Source organism: Bubalus kerabau, chromosome 14 (genome assembly GCF_029407905.1).
Source record: "Bubalus kerabau isolate K-KA32 ecotype Philippines breed swamp buffalo chromosome 14, PCC_UOA_SB_1v2, whole genome shotgun sequence".
Classification (NCBI taxonomy): Eukaryota; Metazoa; Chordata; class Mammalia; order Artiodactyla; family Bovidae; genus Bubalus; species Bubalus kerabau.
Window position 1 is genome coordinate 28,354,526 of NC_073637.1, and position 18,046 is coordinate 28,372,571.

The 18,046-nt window shown below is 47.3% G+C and overlaps 1 protein-coding gene across 3 annotated transcripts in view; it reads left to right on the forward strand.

Moving 5' to 3' along the window:
* Window positions 1-9,564: 9,564 nt before the first annotated feature.
* The window catches only part of CHD7 (chromodomain helicase DNA binding protein 7), a 190,595-nt gene continuing 182,113 nt past the window's right edge, over window positions 9,565-18,046 (forward strand). For all 3 annotated transcript variants that reach the window (XM_055546063.1, XM_055546064.1, XM_055546065.1), the window contains exon 1: window positions 9,565-9,877. The gene's annotated coding sequence lies outside the window, so the exon portion shown is untranslated. The remainder of the gene's footprint in view (window positions 9,878-18,046) is intronic.

Consider the following 18,046-nt stretch of genomic DNA (forward strand, 5'->3'; position numbering starts at 1 on the left):
GAGCTTCCCTGGTGGCTCAGTGGTAAAGAATCCTCCAGCCAATGCAGGAGACACAGGTTCCATCCCTGATCCGGGAAGATCCCTCATGCCTCGGAGCAACTAAGCCTGGGTGCCACAACTCCTGAGCTTGTGTTCTCGAGCCCAGGAGCTGCAACCACTGAAGCCCAAGTGCCCTAGAACCTGTGCTACACAAGAGAAGCCACTGCAATGAGAAGCCTGAGCACCGCAAGAAGAGAGTAGCCCCTGCTCTCTGCAACTAGAGAAAAGCCCTTGCAGCAATGAAGACCCAGCATAGCCAAAATAAATAAATCAAGGTTTGAGGCAAAGGAAATGCATGTGATTATAGAACATGGTATCATTTCCCCCAGTTTATTCTCATTCCACTGTCTTGATCTGTACCCTCTCTGAGCCCACATGTACTATTTGACTCTTGGTGGGAGACGTGTGCTAATATTACATTTTCTCTTCTTGAGAGAGGTAATCAAGAAACAGGTTTTGGGGGAAGTACGGGTAGCTGTGCTTCTGCGACTTTCAACCTAGGTAACTTAGATGTGACCTGAGGGCAGTGGCCCCACCGCAGCTCTGGGAGGACAGGACGGGGACCCAGTGGGTGGGACAGAGCCCAGGGTCCACTCAACTCCCGCTGCTGACATCTCAGGAAGCTGTGCTTTCCCAGGAACCAGAGTCAGCCCGCAGAATGACATCCAGGGAAACTGCCAAGAGGAAGGCTTAGGAGACAGGTTAATATGGAGTCTTGCTAGCTTTCTAAATGAAAAGCCCCAGCATAGTAGCTCCACCACATTAGAAACACATTAGAAACATATTAACAAGTAATTACTTTGGAGGAAGTTAACTCTGTTAAATTACAAATTAAGATAAAATTAGGAATACTTCTCCTTTCAGATTCAAGTGCACAGGATATGTATAGTTTTAAAATGATTCCTTTCTGTATCCAGCCATCCTCGTGCCTTAAATGCAACGCTCATTCCATAAACATTTGTCACGTGCCTCCTCTCTGTCAGGCACCCTGCTGGGTGCTGGTCTTGAACTAAGCTTTCACAGATCTGAGTGCGGTACTGGATGCATGCATTCCCACAACCATATTTCACCGTGCAGCAGTGAGCAGAGAGGTGTTTGTGTCTCCACCCAGGAGAGACATGATTCGTAGCATCATTTTCAAGTCCGTCTTACCCAGAGCTGCAACCTGAAGAAGATCCTGTGAAAATCAGGGTGCAGACTCATCTGTCAAATGTCTTTTTCCCTTTTAGAGCAGAGGTGAGTGTACACAAATCGATGTAAAGGAGTTCAGTTCACAGCGGATCGTGAGGAAGGCATGGCGTCTTTCCACCATTACTGGATTTCTGTTTGGCGTTGAGAAGACCTGGGTTTGTATCCCGCTTTTTCATTCACAGCAGGGCAGTCTCTCACAATGCAGATGCCTCATCTGTTGTATAAGCATGATCTGCAAAAGCCAAATCTAATATTTTTTTCTACTGGGAATATTTTGACCAAGGAGGAAGAGGACTGGTGCACCATGTGCTAGCAAGAGTTATTGGCAAATACCTAAACCAGAGTTAAATGTAGGCGCATCATGAGGTCTGACACACGCGGTATGGAATTAGGCAACCTTAAATTATGACCTGTTCTCATTTTACGTATCAGAGTACAACTTTGAGTTTGACACAGTTCAGCCTAGAACTGTCCAAGAACTTGCAATGATAATATTATGTCCTTTTATGTCCCCTGTATGATACTGACACTGCTGAGATCACCGGAACAAAAACAGCACCCATGGCCTTTACCTGGTTATCATTGGAATCCAACCAGATGAGCCAACCAGCCACCCTGGAACTTAAGGGAATAGAAGGAAGAGGAGACATACTCAGTTATTTCTCTGTTGTTGTTAACATCTTTCTTTCCCCAAAGAGGATTTGAGATGGCCAATAATCTCTGCATAATATAATCACATACAGTCACGAGTTGTGTGTGATGATATGTGTATGATTCAAAGAAAGCACATGTGTTGTGGCTATTTCATGAACCATAGAAGGTGATCTTGCCTGGTCCCTGGGAACCTGCTCTGGTGATGTGACCAACTATCCTCTTTGGTCCCTGCAGATGGCAATGACTCCCCCGTGTGAACCGGGCAGTTCTCCAGTCCAACTCCTTTTCCCCAGGGTTGAACATCACTCAAGGAAGTTGCAACAACCCGATGCCTCTGCAGTCCCAGCTCAGGACTCAGGGAGTCCTAGGATTCCAGGAAGGTCCTTTCACTTCGCTTTCACAGCTTCTTTTTTCCCCGTAGAGACTGTTCCAAGACTTGAATCCTTGTCTCAAATCTCCTGACCCTCCGTGAACATTTGAATCTCAGGAGATGATTAACCACTGAATTGAGGGGGCGGGGAAGAAGCTTTTATAAATGCATTTGCTTAACTTTCTGACATCTCTCTCTACCCCAGCCTGTAAACATACTGCCATTGCTGCCAGCCTTTCTTTGGTTTGAAAAAGCCCGGTGTTGCTCTTCCCATCAACCCTCTGCTGGATGCTTCTTCCTCTCAATAGGCCTGACTCTCCTATGTCATTTCCCCTCTACCTCCTGGCTCTTGTCTCTTACTCTAACGTAATGCACATTACTGTCATTTTTAAAAAAAAAAAAAAAAAAACGATTACCCTCCCTTTAATGGGAGTTCTCCTGTAGATGCTACTCCATCTCTTCATTTCGTTTCTGACTTTCTAAGAAAAGAAGTCTGCACCATCTGCCTACACTTCCTCAACACCCATTCACTTTCTCTCCCCTCTGTGATTCAGTTTTTACTCTCAACTCTTGAAACTGCAAAAGTTAACAAAGACCAAGTCCACGAACACTTGTTATTCCTTCCATTCTTGTTCTCCCTGTGACACTTGGCACTGTGGCCCCTTCCCTTCTGGAAACTCTGCTTCCTTGATGTCTTACTGTTTCTTTCGGACAGTGATTCATGTGTCTTTCTCCAGTGGCTTCTCTTTTCCTGCCTATCTCTTAGCATATGTTTTACGTGGATAAGTAATGTTCCCAATGAATCACTCCCCACTCTGGGCTCGCCTGGTGTTGAATCCGGGACCACGTGACTTGCTTTGGCCGATGAAACATCAGTGAACATGAAGTCAGCAGAGTCTTGACAAGGACTTGTGTCTTGGCACTTGCCTTCTTGAAACACTCCTCAGAAACTTCCGTGTCTTCTGGATGACTAAGATGAAAGGCCAAGAAGAGAGAAAGGAGAGAGGGAATGTCAAAAATACCAGATATTTCCAACTGAGTCCAAAGTCAGCTCACCCACCAGATGAATCATACCTTTTTTTTTGGTTCAAGCCACTAAGGTCTGGGATGGCTTGATATACAGTAATAAACAACCGAGAAGACCTGGTGTTTTACCGATTCCTATTGTTGTCCTGCATTCCTCTAATGTTGCATATTTTTCCGGACATCCATTCCAATGGTACCATTCATGTGTCATAATTCTTAAACTTATGTTTCTAGACCAGGTCAGTCTTCTAAACTCCTATCTCTTACTTCCTGGACATCCCCACTTGAATATTCCACAGACCACTCTGAATTCCCACACCAAAGCATCAGGTTCTTCCACAAACTTCTTCCCGCTTATTACTTATCTTGGTTAGTGATACATCTACTTACCAGTCACTCAAGGAGAGAACTTAGAAGTGAATCTTCAACCCCTCCTTTTCATTCATTTATCAACAATCAGGTGTTCACCAAATCTTATCAAGTATGTCACCTAACTCTCTCTCACATTTATCCCTTTATCTCCAACACCTCGAATGCCCCCCTGGTCTAGGACCTCAACATGTTATACTTTATCAAAAACCTCTACTGTCTCCCTCTCTGAGGTTTGTTTTGATCATTTTCCAGCTGACAATCCTTTTGTGGCTCGATAAAGTGTCTGCCTGCAATACGGGAGACCCAGGTTCGATTCCTGGGTTGGGAATATCCCCTGGAGAAGGAAATGGCAATCCACTCCAGCACTCTTGCCTGGAAAATCCCATGGATGGAAGAGCCTGATAGGCTACAGTCCATGGGGTTGCAAAGAGTCGGACACAACTGAGCGATCTCACTTCACTTCACTTCACCTATGGAATAAGGTAAATATTTCTTAATATGTTACTAAACCCTTTCTGACCTGGCCTTCCTCACATTTCCACTGTCATTTTCTGCTCTTTCCCTGTGTATACTGTGATCTGAGCCAAATTACTCACAGTGCCGACACTAGCCATCTGCCCCATGGATGTCTCAGACAGTTTTCCTGCCTGGTACCTCCCCTCCCCTGCCATCTGCAGAGTCCTTGAAGACTCAGATTAAATGTCACATCCTCTGTGAAGCCTCCCTGCCTCTCTGGGCAGAAGCAAAATGAGGCATCTCTTCTGAGCTATCATGTACCCAGTAGTACTATGACTGTACACATTTTTTAAATTGTGGTGATGCGCTTGAATATCTCTCACCCCTGATAGAGTCAGAGAGCTCCTCCGGGGTAGGAGTGGCTTTATTTTTGTTTTCATAGTGCCCAGCACAGTGTCTGATATGTGGCAAGCGTTCAATAATTCCTGAATAAATAAGACACTGTATTTTCCCACTTGTAACGTTTTGTTAAAGTGCCTTGTAATTGGCTAAGTTAGCACCTTGGATTTCCATTTATTAGTCTCGAAATAGAGACGGGAGACTTTAAGTGTTTTTGAACGTGACTTAGGATAAGTCTGGTGATAAGTCACAGAAGTTGGAGCTGGTAACTGAGGGGAGAAGAGGCAAATGCCTTGTTCCAGGTGGGCAGTGGGGTTGTGTTGGAACCACTGCCTCCACACCCCCAGCAGTGTTCCTTTCAGACTGAGACCACCTTCTTCCATCACAGGGGGAGTGGTCCATCATGCTGCTCTGTTTTCCTGTGGGATGATGGCCCACGTGACAAGCATTTAGGAACACCTTGAGTCTAACTAACACAGGAAGTGTGGAATTGATTTTATTTCTTCCCTTTTCTTGTCTTATGAGGGTTTCTTCTCTTTTTCTCCCTGCTTCAGGTACCATTTCCCACCGTCTGCACCCCATCACAGAGGTCTTTCAAAGGAAAGATCTGACTTGTGACTGTCTGAAGTCTTCAGTGAGCCCCCCCTACCCCCAATGCTTTTGGGGTTCAATCAAGGGCTCTCCTTGGTCCTGCCTATTTCTCCAGTCTAATCTGCCATCCCCTGACTCTATCACTTCTGTAAGCAGGTAAGCATTCACTGGGTACCTTTGTGTGAAGGCTCTGTGCCACTTGGGGATGCCAAAGGACAAAACATAGCCATTGTCCCCAAGTAGCTCACAATCCAGTGAGAAGATAAGACAAGAATGAATTATAATTTAATGTAAACCAATATTAATGGGGACAAGTATTAAATGGATGAGAGGACAGCCAGCCATCCTGGGGGCTCAGAGAAGACCAAGCAGGACCTGCCCTCCATGTGCCACTTAGTATGGACCCACTTGTGGTGACCTGTGCTCTCCAGGCTTTGAAACCTCTGAACCTCGTGGTCATCCATCCTGCTCTCTTTGTTCCAAGGAAATCCTCAAGCCCCATTTCTTCTAGGAAGCCTGTTCTGCTGTCCCAGCAGCCAGAACCACTCTCTTCTTTCTGCTGCCACCGAGCATGAACTCCATGTCAACAGGGAGCTCGCTGTGACCTCCAGTACTGCCACATAGTAGGCATTGGATCAGCGTTTGCTAAAACTACTGATGATTCTCTTAGGGAGCCAGCAGTGGCCTGATTGCAGCCCTGGTGGCTTCTTTTCACCTGGTCTCTTCACCATTCCAATCTTGATGGTTGCTAGCAAAGGCAGTAGCAGCAAGGCCCATGACCAGTGGAATATGGAGGCTGAACTTACACACCCAACCAGATTCTTTCCCCTATAAAAAGCATCAGCTAGGAAGGTTACGCTGTCCTTCCAGTGATGTAGGAAATGCTTTTCGGACTTCTCTTTTTGGTGCTTTCTTCAGCATTTATAGCCCTCTAGATACCTATAGCTTTATTTTTCTCTATATTTTCTTTTTAAAACATTTAATGGATTAAACATATTCAGTCAGAATTTATTATAGTCAAGTTTTTAAAACTTTGTGAATAGCTATCATATATACTATTTAAATTCTATATAGTTCCAACGACAGTAAATCATTATTTAATGACAAAATATCCTTCTGGAGCTTGCCAAAATCATTTGGAACCAAATTTGATCAATGATAAAGTAGAATAATATACTTTTTAGTGGAAAAAAGAAATTGGGCACTAAAAAGAGTTATTTTCTATGACTTACTAATTGGCTCTGAACACGGTTTCAACAGATGAGTTCCAAAAGTGCATCAGATTAAGTCCTCAACACTGGAATTGGTGTAATTGATTAGTGTAATTGATTTTAACAATTCAGAAGAACAGATAGGGAAAAGCAGACAGCTTTCAATTGAGTGTGTTCTAAATAAAATTTGGGTATTAGAGATTGTTACATTATGATTATGTTCCCAGAGACAAATATTTATTTGTCTAAGCAGTAAGGCAGACAAACTGTAGGTCAGGTAGCATTAGTCTGAGTTCTTGGAAGAAACTGTTTTCATTCATTTCATGGGGCCTAGAAAACCTTTTTGTAACAGGTCAAGTTGTCCTGGAATTTTTCTCAACAGTTTTCTGGGGGCACCCACTCCGTCCCACCTCCCGGCCTCTTGCACCTTTCCATCGCCCTGTCCCTACAGTGAACTCAAGCCTGTCCTGCTCCCTAGGGGCTGAGACTCTGAAGTTACCATTTTCTCTTAGCACTAAATCAAAACCACCAGCCCATTAGATCCTACACTCCAAGACGGCAGGAACCTTGGTCCGTTCTGTTCTTACTGTATCTCCAGCGCCTAGCACAAGGCCTGGAACTTCTCAGACACTCAACGTTGAATGAAGGAAGAAATCTCTAAATTTGTTAGTCCCAGCTAGGTGTTGGGAGAACAACCCATTGAACTAATTTGCACTCATCTGTGAATGACCAGGAGTCCCTTATCTGTCCCTAAGGTATTTGCATACTCAAAGGGAAAGCTTGTGAATTCAAATTATTCTCAATGGGAAAACTTCAATAGTGAAGCAAATGGAGAGAAAACATTGGAGGGTAAAGGGTAGGGCTGAGGAGGGGGTGGAGAGGTTATGACTCCTAGCTAGGGCTGCCTAGGAGTCTGACCCTGAGGCCTTTCGCTTTCCAAGGCCCAACAGCTCTGCACTGTTAATCACTTGGGAGAACTTAGAGACTCCTCCATCCTGTGGGAACCAGGAGGGAGATTAAACAGGGAGGGGCTGTAGGGCTGCTGGTCTCCACCTTGAGCTTTGGTTGTAGTATATTACAGTCTCTCATATATTTCAAAGGGAAGTGTCCTCACTTTCTGGTTAAATATACAAGGGCACGGGGGACCTCCTCACAGTCAAACCTATTTGTTAATTAAAGGTTAACTAATATATTTTTTTGGGCTTCCCAGGTGGTGTTAGTGGTAAAGAACCCACCTGCCAATGCTGGAGACACAGGAGACATAGGTTCAGTCCCTGGGTCTGGAAGACCCGCTAGAGTACAAAATGGCAACCCGTTCCAATTTTGCCTGGAGAATTCCATGGACAGGGGAGCCTGGTGGGCTACAGTCCATGGAGCTGCAAAGAGTTGGATAGGACTGAGCACAGCACAGTATACTTTTACTTTATGTAGCTATCATTTTAAGTTGGTAAATTGACTTGAAATATACTCACATCTGACAGAGAGCTGGGTACACTGCAAAGGATAGAGATAAACCCTTTTATGCCACTTTTGAGTCCTCTAACATGATCTGTTACTAGTGATTTCTCTGCAGACATGTGTCCTGTCTTTAACCCCACCCACCACACCCCAAGCATCCCCCATATGCTTTCTCTGAGAGATGCAAACATAATGGAAATGTAAACCTGACCTCAGAATTCTGATTCTTGGTTTATGAAATGAACTATAAAAAAAGACAGAAGTTGACTTCAGTGTTTCCTAATTTTTTAACATAAGAATTTTCTGTAAGATCAGCCTTCTTTCTGCTGTTTATTTGTACATTTCTTGAATGAAACATTTACCTCTTTCAAAAGACCATTTAAATGTGTGATAGAAAAAAGCCCAAACCAGTGCATTTCAATAAATGACAATATAACACATATTTAGAAAATCATTACTGTTAGGCAATGTTTGAGTGATTAAATCTAGGATAATCAAACTTAAGTTATTGAAGAGTTGTAGTAGTAATGTAACAAAAGAGTTTTGATTAATCCTTGCTTCAAAGAAATATATTGTGATAGCCTTAGCACTACAGGATCTGAATGAAGAGAAATTATATTTTCTGAGTTTGTTTTGGAGTCATTAATAGCAATTGGCTTTCCTCAGTATCTGTTATAGGTCCCTATTTGGTTCATATAAGTTCCTTTCTTCATGTGAAAATAAATGTAATTTTAACCTAATAAAGTCCTCTTAAGTGTTGACGGTTTAAAAATTTTATAATTGCTTGGTATTTTGCAGATTAAAGATACTTGATAAAGGTTGGTAGATCTATTTCCTGAAAGGAAAATTAGTAAAAGATAAATTTCTCCTGGTTTAATATTCATTTTGTACCGGGAAGGGAAACAGAATAAGAGAATTGGGTATTTAAGGCTAGGCGATCATACAAAAGTGCCATTTTGGCCAAAGAATGATTAAAACACTCTAGTCCTGACACGTTTAATAATGGGCACACAACCTATTTCTTTGTTTCATAACCATTGCGCGCTCTCTCCCTATTTTTGGCAAAGCAACAAATTCAACAAAATCAACGCCATCTAGTTAAACTTTTTGATTTAGCGGTTGATCCGGCTGTCCTGTCAACGAGGAGGTAAGACCAGCAGTGTGCAGAGGCAAGAGAAATTTATCTGAAATGGACAGAAACGTGCCCATTCTAAATAATTTCCTGTGGGAAAATCGTTCCAAGTTGAAGGATAATTACAGGAGAGACGTCCCAACCCTCCGAGTCGCTGCGGTCCGTCCGCGCAGCGTCGCAAGCCTTCCCCGCGGCCCCGCCGCCGCCGGGCCGCCCTTCCTGCCGCGGGCGGCGCACCCGGACTCCGGGAAGGTGCCGCGCGGGGAAACGTGGCACCGTCTCCAGCCCGCGCCCCCGGCGCTGCCGCGCAGCGCGGAGCGACCGCTCGGGGAGCCGGACCGGGAAGGCTGCGCGGCAGCCGCGCACGGGCCCGCGGGGAAAGCCGCCCGGAGCGCCGGCGCCCGCCCGGGGACGGGAAGTGGCGCCCGGCCCGCCCTCGCGGCCCGCGGCCCCGCAGCCCCGCGCCGCCCCCTTTCTCTCGGCCTCTCCCTCGGCCTCCGCCACCCCGGCCGAATTCTTGCATAAATTATGCCAGGCGCGCCTGACGTCAGGTGGCGGCGCGCGGGCCCGGCGCGGCGCGGAGGGAGCCGGCGGCGGGCGCGCGCGGCCCCGCGGCCTCGGGCGCGCGCGGCGTGCCGGGCGCGCGCAGGCGCTGGCGTGCTGGGGCCGCGGCGGCGGCGGCAGCGGTGGCGGCGGCGGCGGCGCGGGGGTTGAGCCGCGGTAGTGCGGACGCGCTCGTGCTCGGGAACTATCGGATTAAACTTGAATCGAGTGAAATTACACAAAGGAGCGCCGCGGAGGAGGCGGCCCGGGGACCCGGAGACCCTGAAACTCGCCAGAGCCCCGTTCGCCCCCGGCCAACTCCGCGCCCGAGGATCCAGCCCCCTGGCCGCGGCCGCCGAGCCAACTCCGGAGCCCGCTCTGCGTTTTGTCTCCCCCTCGGCACCGGGCGGCGGAGGAGCCCGCCCGCCCGCCCCGGTAAGCGCGAGAGTTCGCCGGGCGCCTCCGGGAGGGGCGGCAGCGGCAGGAAATCGCTCCGGGCGGGGGCCGGGGCCGCGCGAGGAGTTGGGAGCGAGGAGTTGGGCGTGTGCGGGGCGAGGGGCGAGGGCGGGCGGGGGCCGGGGCCGGGCGCAGGAGCGCAGCGCCGCCGCCGCGGGGCCCGAACCCGCGCCCCGAGCGCCGCCCGGCGCCCCAACTTTTGCCTGCGTCCGCGGGGCTGGCGGCGGCGGGGGCGCGCGGTCCGGCCGAGGGTCACTTCCTCGCATGTAAATGGCTTTTTGTTGTGCTGCCGGCCGTTGGGGGGGGACGGGGGACAGGAGGGAGCGTGTCTGCGCGCGGGGGAGCGCGAGCGCGTTTCCTCCCGCCGGCGCCGAGCACGAGTTGCCGGCTCCATTCGGAAGAAAAAGGAAGGAGGAAAAGTTGGGCTGCAACTCCAGTGCGAGTGGGCGATGGGCGCGCGGGCGCGGGGCGGCTGAGCGGCGGCGGCTCGGGGACGGCGGCGACCCCCGCCCCCCGCCCGGGACCGACCACGCCGCGCTCGCCGGGAGCGGCGGCCGCACCGGCGCGAACAAAGTGCGTCCCTCCCGGCGGCGGCGGCGGCGCCGGCCCGCGCGGGGACGGCCACCGGGCGAGGTGGGTCGGCGGCGGGGAAAGTGCGCGGGGCGCCGCGTGGGGCGGGGGCGGCGCGAACACGCGGCTCGGGGGGCGTCCCGAGCCCGGCCCATGCCGGCCGCGGGCGCGGAGTTGCGAGCCCGGAGCCGGGGGGCTCCCGGGGCTCCCCAAGTTCGCGAGGAGGAGAAGAAAGGGAGCGGGGCTGGGGCGGGCGCGGGGCGGCGCGGCGAGGAGGGGACCCCACCTTGCCGAGCTGGCCGGGCCAGCGGCGGCGGCGGCGGCTGCATAATAGCGACTTTAAGCCCCCGGAGGCAACTCGGCTCCCCCACCCCTGAGCCTCCCGGGGGTCAGCGCCCACGGGGGGGAGGGGTCACTAGGTGGCCCCCGAGGTGGCTCGGGTGCGCTCTGCCCCCGCAGAGATCCGCGGCTCGGAGCGTGAATGGTCGAGGTGGCTGGAGGCCAAGCGGTCAGCGGGGAGAGGAAGGAGGGCGGCGGGGGACGCGTTGTTTGTTTGGTCGGCACCGGGGACGGGGATCGCCGGGGGTGCAGGGGCGCGGGCACCCGGTGGGCTGCCGTGCGGGGCGGCCGCGTCGGCGCGGGGCGAGCGGCGCCCGGGGGAGGGGGGAGGGCGGCGATCCCGGGCGCGGGGGTGGAGGGGGGGGGTCGGGAGGCTCCGGGGAAGGAGCCGCCGGCCCCGAGCAGCCATCATTACCGAGCCGCCTTTCTCCGGATGGCTGCGCCTCGAGGAGCCCCGCGCCGTGGGAGCGCACCCCGAACTCCCGGCCGGCCGCCCGCTTTGTGAGCGCCCCCGGGGAGCGGCCGGGCGGGGAGTGCCTCTGCTACAGGGCGGCCGGTTTTCCCGGAGGTCACTTTTAGAGACTATTCACGCCTCGATTTTAAACTAGTTTTTTTTTTCCCCCCTCTTCTGAACAGACAATGGACAAAAGAAAAGTGGCAACCCACATGGAGAGAGTTTCCTTTTGAATTGCTAGAATTAGATACACTATCCAGCTCGCCACTTGCTAAGTATACTTTCTAGTTTCCCATTGTATATTACCTCGCCGTCGATTTAAAGAACTCATCTTGAAATGTGTCCATCCTCTGGGTTTGATTTCTCAGCTATGTTAAATATTTTCATTTATTTCTAAAGGATTATGTGAAAGCCCTGATTTTTATTTTCAGAAAATTGTAATTCACGCTGTCTTTGCAGTGGGCAGCACCTTTCAAAGAGGTGGAGTGTGTGCCCCCCTCCCCCCACACCATCCCCCCAATTCTCTCCCGGTAAGGGGAGGGGGAGTACTCCCTAAACGTAATAATCAAATAGTTAAAAAAAAAAAACAAAAACACAAACGCAAAACCAAACAAACTTCTCTTTATTTCCTCACAGATCTATTCTGACGATGGCAAAAAAGAAATAAAAAAAAAAATCGTAGTGACTGTGATCTTAGCAGCATGGGAACCCGATTTATTCCTGTTAAAATTCCATTTAGGTAGTAGCAACGTGTGATCGTATGTAATTCTTATTTCAGAGATAACTCGAGCAGTGATTCTCCGAAGTTGAACCCTCCTCCCAGCCCCCGGAGTGCGACATCTGTCGCGGAGTGTTTTTGTCTTGCTGTTGCACAACAGAAGCCCTCCAGTCTTTACCCTAAAATGGCAGCTTTCATTTGACTGGGGCCCATTCATTGACAATGATAATAAAGAGGCTGAAAGCTAGATGCTTGGGGCACGGAGCAGGACTGGGTTTGCCTTTCTAGGTGCTAGTAAGTGGGAGACATTTTATGTCTTCCAGATTTGCTCAGGAAAAGTTTCTTTTTCCTGAAAAATCTGGACTGTGGAAAAAAGTTACAAAGTAAATAGAATTTGGAAGTGGAAAGGGACTTGTAGCAAATTTTAGAAACTTAAGTTTTCTTGTTTCACCAAATGGTGAAAATATGACATCCTCCCTTCTCCCTTGGTAACCAGATCAAGGGAGGTAATGAATTTTTGTGAGGCTTGTAACAGGTGAATTTCATCACTATAACACTCAAGAATTGTTTTCTAGTACTTCAGACTTCATTATTTATAGTTTGCTGATATTTTCTATTTTTTTTCTCCCTCTGCGCAAGTCAGTAAATTGAAGCTTGGTGAATTCTAGGTTTTTCAGGATTCAAATGAGTTTCTTGGTAAGAAAAGAATAATAATAATAATAATAAAGGGACTAGTATATTAATTTTAAACTCTAATTATATTGGTTTAATAAGTGAAATTATTTTTGAGTCAGTTAAAATAATTGCTTCCTTTTCTATGTCTTAAGATGGAAGTAAGGATAGAGAAGTCATTTATAGGTGATGGTAATAGTTAAGAACTCAAACATTATTTTCCTCTTTCGAGGAAAAAAATAACACTTTTTCTCCAAGTTGAGAATATATAAGTTGAGTTTAAAATAGCAGATCTTGTAACTTGGTTTTAAAACAGTACTTTCATAGATTCTCCTGTACTTGGTCTAGTTGTTAATCACTTTGGCTTACAGGACTATTTCCAAAACTTTTCCACCAGAGTATTGAGTTAAAATGAATACCATGGGGAGTATGTGTATAAAACTGTATCAAAGAAATGTTACAAGTTTTTCTTCATACAGATGCAGTCAATAATGTATTACCTGTAGTATATTTTTTAAGCTATTAGGTCAAAAGAAAAAAACGCATTTTCATCTATGAGAAAATATAGTCAGAGTGCTTAGGTATACATGCCATGTAACCCGTGAGAGCAATCTCAGTGCCAAGGTTAGAGTAGGCATTTCAAACCTTGATGGAAAGCATTTTATTCCCTGTGCTTAAGAAAGTTGGCTTGTCATACGGTCACCATTCATTTGGTTACTTTGGATTCAGCGATCACTAGTGAGTTTTCAGTGTGTAAAAAGACAAATAAAAGGCAATGCTTTCTCAGAGGGTTCACCATCTAGTAGGAGAGAGCCTTTTAAAGGTACACAGATACTCACATTTAACTTTTAAGGTCAACTTTGGAGGTAATAGTTATTCATCTTTTATTATCCATACATGGCCATCTTATAAACATCTAAATAAGGCATCACAAGAATAAAATGCTTAGTCAGGGCTGAGCATTTCAAAAATGACTGACTTCAAAAAATGACCCTTAAGATTTCAGCTTTGAAATAAAATGATTCCAGTATTCAGACGGTTTCTGATGTAAACAAACTACCACTTGGATAGATCACATAGCTAAATTCATTGGAGGTAGGAAGGGACATTTGGGGATGATGTTAGGAACATACTGGCCCTATGTGATTCTTTAATGTCTTTTTCATTCACAAGGAAACATTTGTATATCTTTAAAAGGGTATTCTTTTTATGCCTTTTTAGAAACTGAGAATTTTGCGTTGTATCTTACCAGGTTTCTCAAACCATTATGGTTTTAGCAGTCTGGAAGATAAAATTTTCCTTTTTCTCTGGAAAACTTTATTATTCTTAGTGTTTTTTTTTTTTTTTTTAAATCTGACATTCAAAGATGATGGATGATGTTAAATATAAAAGAAATTGGGAATAAATGATCACTGAATTTTTCTACCCAAAAAAAAAAAAAAAGACGATGTAGTGATTTAATCTGGGTATTACTCAGATTGGGTTGCAATTATGGCAGAAGCCCATAGCTGATCTTGGTGGTAGTTAAGAGTGGGGAAAGAAATTAAAAACACTGCTGCCATTCTTTTATATTTAAATTCTATCAGTATATTAAAATTCTTAAATGAAACCACACCTGTGTGATAAAAATAATAAACAGGAAAGCACAATGATATTGTCAAGTAGAAATTCATCTTGTGATCATTAGTGAATCTTTGGATATTTAGAGCATGAGGACCTTGGAGAGCTAGTCGAACTTTCTCGTTTTACAGATTAAGAAACTGAAGCCCAGAGAGATTAATTAAAGGAGCCGCCTCTGGCTGGCCACCCGGTTACTGCCGGGCAGTCTCGGTCACGGTTGTCTTGCTGGCGCCTAGCTGGGTACTGCTGCAGGGGAATGCTGGGTTGGTCCTTGCTGGATAACAGAGCTGGTTCTAGAAGGGTCTAGCTCTCTTCCTACTTACATCTGACTCAGAAGCACCTTTTGGCTTAACCCTATAACCCACGCTACAATAGCTTTTAAAGGTGTTCCTATATCGTCAATATTGTGTTTGTCTCTACTGTGTAGTGGTTTGGAGGTTTTTTGGGCTGTTGGATCAGGGGAGGTATGATTACGCATCTAGAGAAAGGTACAGAAAAATTATCCCAAGATTTGATTACTGTTTTCCCTTAAGAAGCATGTATTCCTTATCATAATTAGATTCCTATACCTTTTAACTCATGTTAGGTGACTGCAAACATGATTGTGTTTTTCTTAGTGAAGTATTTTTGGAGGGTTTAGTCTTGTTTTTACTTCGAAAAGTAAAAACTATCTTGTTAAAAATGAAAATAGCATAGAACAGTAATGAAGAAGGATTACTGGGTAGGAGGAGGCTGACTGGTCCCTTGGCCCGTTTGCTTGTGACCACGTGGAATCAGAGATGCTTGCTGTCTTCCATGGGCCTTTCGGCCTCTCACTACTGCTGTAGGCTGTACTGCACCAGGCTCAGCTCGAGTAGCTGGTGGCTGGGACTGTGATTGGTTTTCTGTTTCATCTGTTTTCTTGTTCATCGATTCAAGTATTTATTGGGTACCTGTTACCTACAAGGCGCTGGGCTGTACCTGAGTTAGGAATATAATACACAAGAAGACATAGGAGACCCATGTGAAAAAGAAATAGAACTGCCGTGGTGTTGTAGGTGCTATGTGCTGGATACCGGCAGGAGGGAAGATCACTTGTTAGCTCTGAGGAGTGGCCTCAGCACTGCTGTCCAAGTGGTGGTAGAAGAAGGGGGCTCACCTGGAGGGTGGCAGCACGTCTGAGGTCTACGGAGAGCGGCCAGATGACGCCTAAGAGGTAGGCAGAGGCCAGCTTGGGCGGGGCTTATGGGATCTGGAATTTGGGATTAGGAAAAAAAAAAGCAACAGAGCCACTGATGAGCGCAGAGCAGTGCTTGACATGAGCAGGCTTGTGTTTTGCAGGCCGAATTGGCGGGTGGGGCGCTGGAGGGAGACTCAGGATGTTCCCCCTGGTGGTGAAGGAGCAGTGGTTTGGACTGGACTGGTGACCGTAGGGAGGGGGAAGCAGAGAGGCGGGAGAAATACTTAGGAGGCTTGCTGGATTGGACTTGAAGGTAGATTTGTTCTCAGGCAGAGGAAGGGGTCAGGGAATGTAGGTTTTCTGGTGTGTTCCAGGCGTGGCTGGCTGGCTGGTGATGCTGCTCACTGAGATGGGGGGCACCTGGTGGGGGCCAGGTCTGAGGAGGAAGTTCATGGGTTCTCATAGCGTGTGACTGAGGTGGCCAATAATGGACCATGAAACCGCTGTCTCAGCCTTCTTTCCATTGCTAGCGGCATTCTAAAACTTTCCAAAACAGTCTGCTAGCTTCCCCCCAAAGATGGAGGTATACGGTGAGCCCACCAGGAGACCTGACAGAGAAGGGGAACTTTGTTACTTGCCTCCTGTATGGCACTCTGCTTGTTGCTTGTTGAAAAGGACTTTGCTCATTTAGAGAGGAGAACCCTCCAGTAAGCAGACTTTGCCACATTTTGTTCTTCTGTCTCCACATTCTGGTGGCTGCTTTGTGTTGCTAGTTATGTATTGGGATGAGGTCCTTGGTCTCCCAGCAGTAGCTGGTGGGTCTCATAGTTAGCTCTGGTTGAATTTTAGGAGCTGGTTGCAGCCACACATGGGTGTGGTAGAAATGAATACATTGCTCAGATAATTGTGGAGGGAAATACCATCCTTGGTCTGAACCCTTAACCTGCTCTGGGTGGGGAAGGAAGGAGTATGTATAAACTAGTTTAATGTATCTTAAAAGTCACTTTCCTCAATTATTATAAAAAGTTGTTGTTCAGTCTCTCAGTCATGTCTAAGTCTTTGCGATCCCATGGACTGCAGCTTGCTGGGCTTCCCTGTTCTTCAGCGTTTCCCGGAGTTTGCTCAAACTAGCATGATTGGTAGCAAATGAGAAGGCCATTTCCTTCTCCAGGGGATCATCCCAACCCAGGGATTGAAACTGGGCCTCCTGCATTACAGGCAGATTCTTTACCATCTGAGCCACCAGGAAAGAGGTACTAATTAATAAATCCAGACATGTTTAGAAATTTCTGGGAAAAAGTATGAAAAGCCTGAACATTTATCTTGAAACAGTTTTTTTTTTTTTTTTTTTGAGGGGATTGTTTGTATTTTATGTGTGTGTGCACACCAGTTTATAGAGTAGTGATATTGTTGTTTAGTCTCTTAAGTTGTGTCTGACTCTTTTGTGACCCCATGGACTGTAGCCCACCAGGCTCCTCTGTCCATGGGATTTTCCAGGCAAGAATACTGGAGTGGATTGCCATTCCCTTCTCCAGGGGATCTTCCTGACCCAGGGATCGAACCCGAGTCTCCTGCAAGTCCAGTGTCACCCATTTATTTTTGTTACAGGTCCAGCTTTGGTTTTGATGTGGAAAGAGGTCCTTCCTGGGCCTCGTTGTCTTTGGTTGGGGTTCATTTCAAATATGCTCTGCCTGACGCCGGTCCTCACAAGCCTTTTGGTACCATTGTGACTCCATCCCAGCTTCACCAGGGCCCGCCCTGCCTCCTCTGGGGTGGGCATGATTGTCCTTTGCAGGATTTTCAGGGGCTTGCCTTAGCTGTAGGAGCTGCTCCATCTGCAGGTTTTGCTCTCTCCTCTAGCAGTCTTTAGGGATTGTTAGAATACGTTTAAACTTCAGGGGCAGTGATGTTCCCATGTGGTGAAATAATATAGAAATGCTGGGCGTGCTGACTTCAGGTGGACTTGGCTGGCGACCCTACAATAGTTTTTATTTCTAACCCTAGTTCTTCCCCTGGTTAGTTTCAAACATTTCAAAAAACCTTTAAAAATGTGTTGTCTGGCTTGTTCCCATCAACGGTATATTGGTTTAAGAAACTGTTGGCCTTTCTAGAGGTGCATCCATGACATTGAATGTAGGTTGTGCCATGTGGCCTCCAGTGGAAGAATAAAGGGGATGCTATTCCCCACTCCCAAACCCCCACCCCAGCTTTAGCCTGCCTGTCCTCAGCATGGGGCGGGCAGAGAGCTGCAGCCACTGCACGGGGCCTGGGCAGCCACACCAAGCCTTTGTGCAGGGAAAGGCAGGGAGATAACATGTGTGCAGTTCTGACATGTCAGGGACTCTCCCTAGGATCCTCCACTCACACGTCAGAGATCTCTACACTGTATTTGTGGTTCATCTGATAAAACGGTACATGGTTCCTCAGTAATTAATTTTCCCCTCGTTCTTTGGCAAGTTAGAGACTGCTTTAAATGATTAAAGAGTCCACTTTGTTCTCTTTTTGTCCTTCTGAAAGAAGCCATAAACACTTCAGAGTTGGTCCTCTTGATATTTAAAACATAATTAGCAAAAGTACATATTATTTTAACACACGTAAAAAGAATGATCCTCTCTA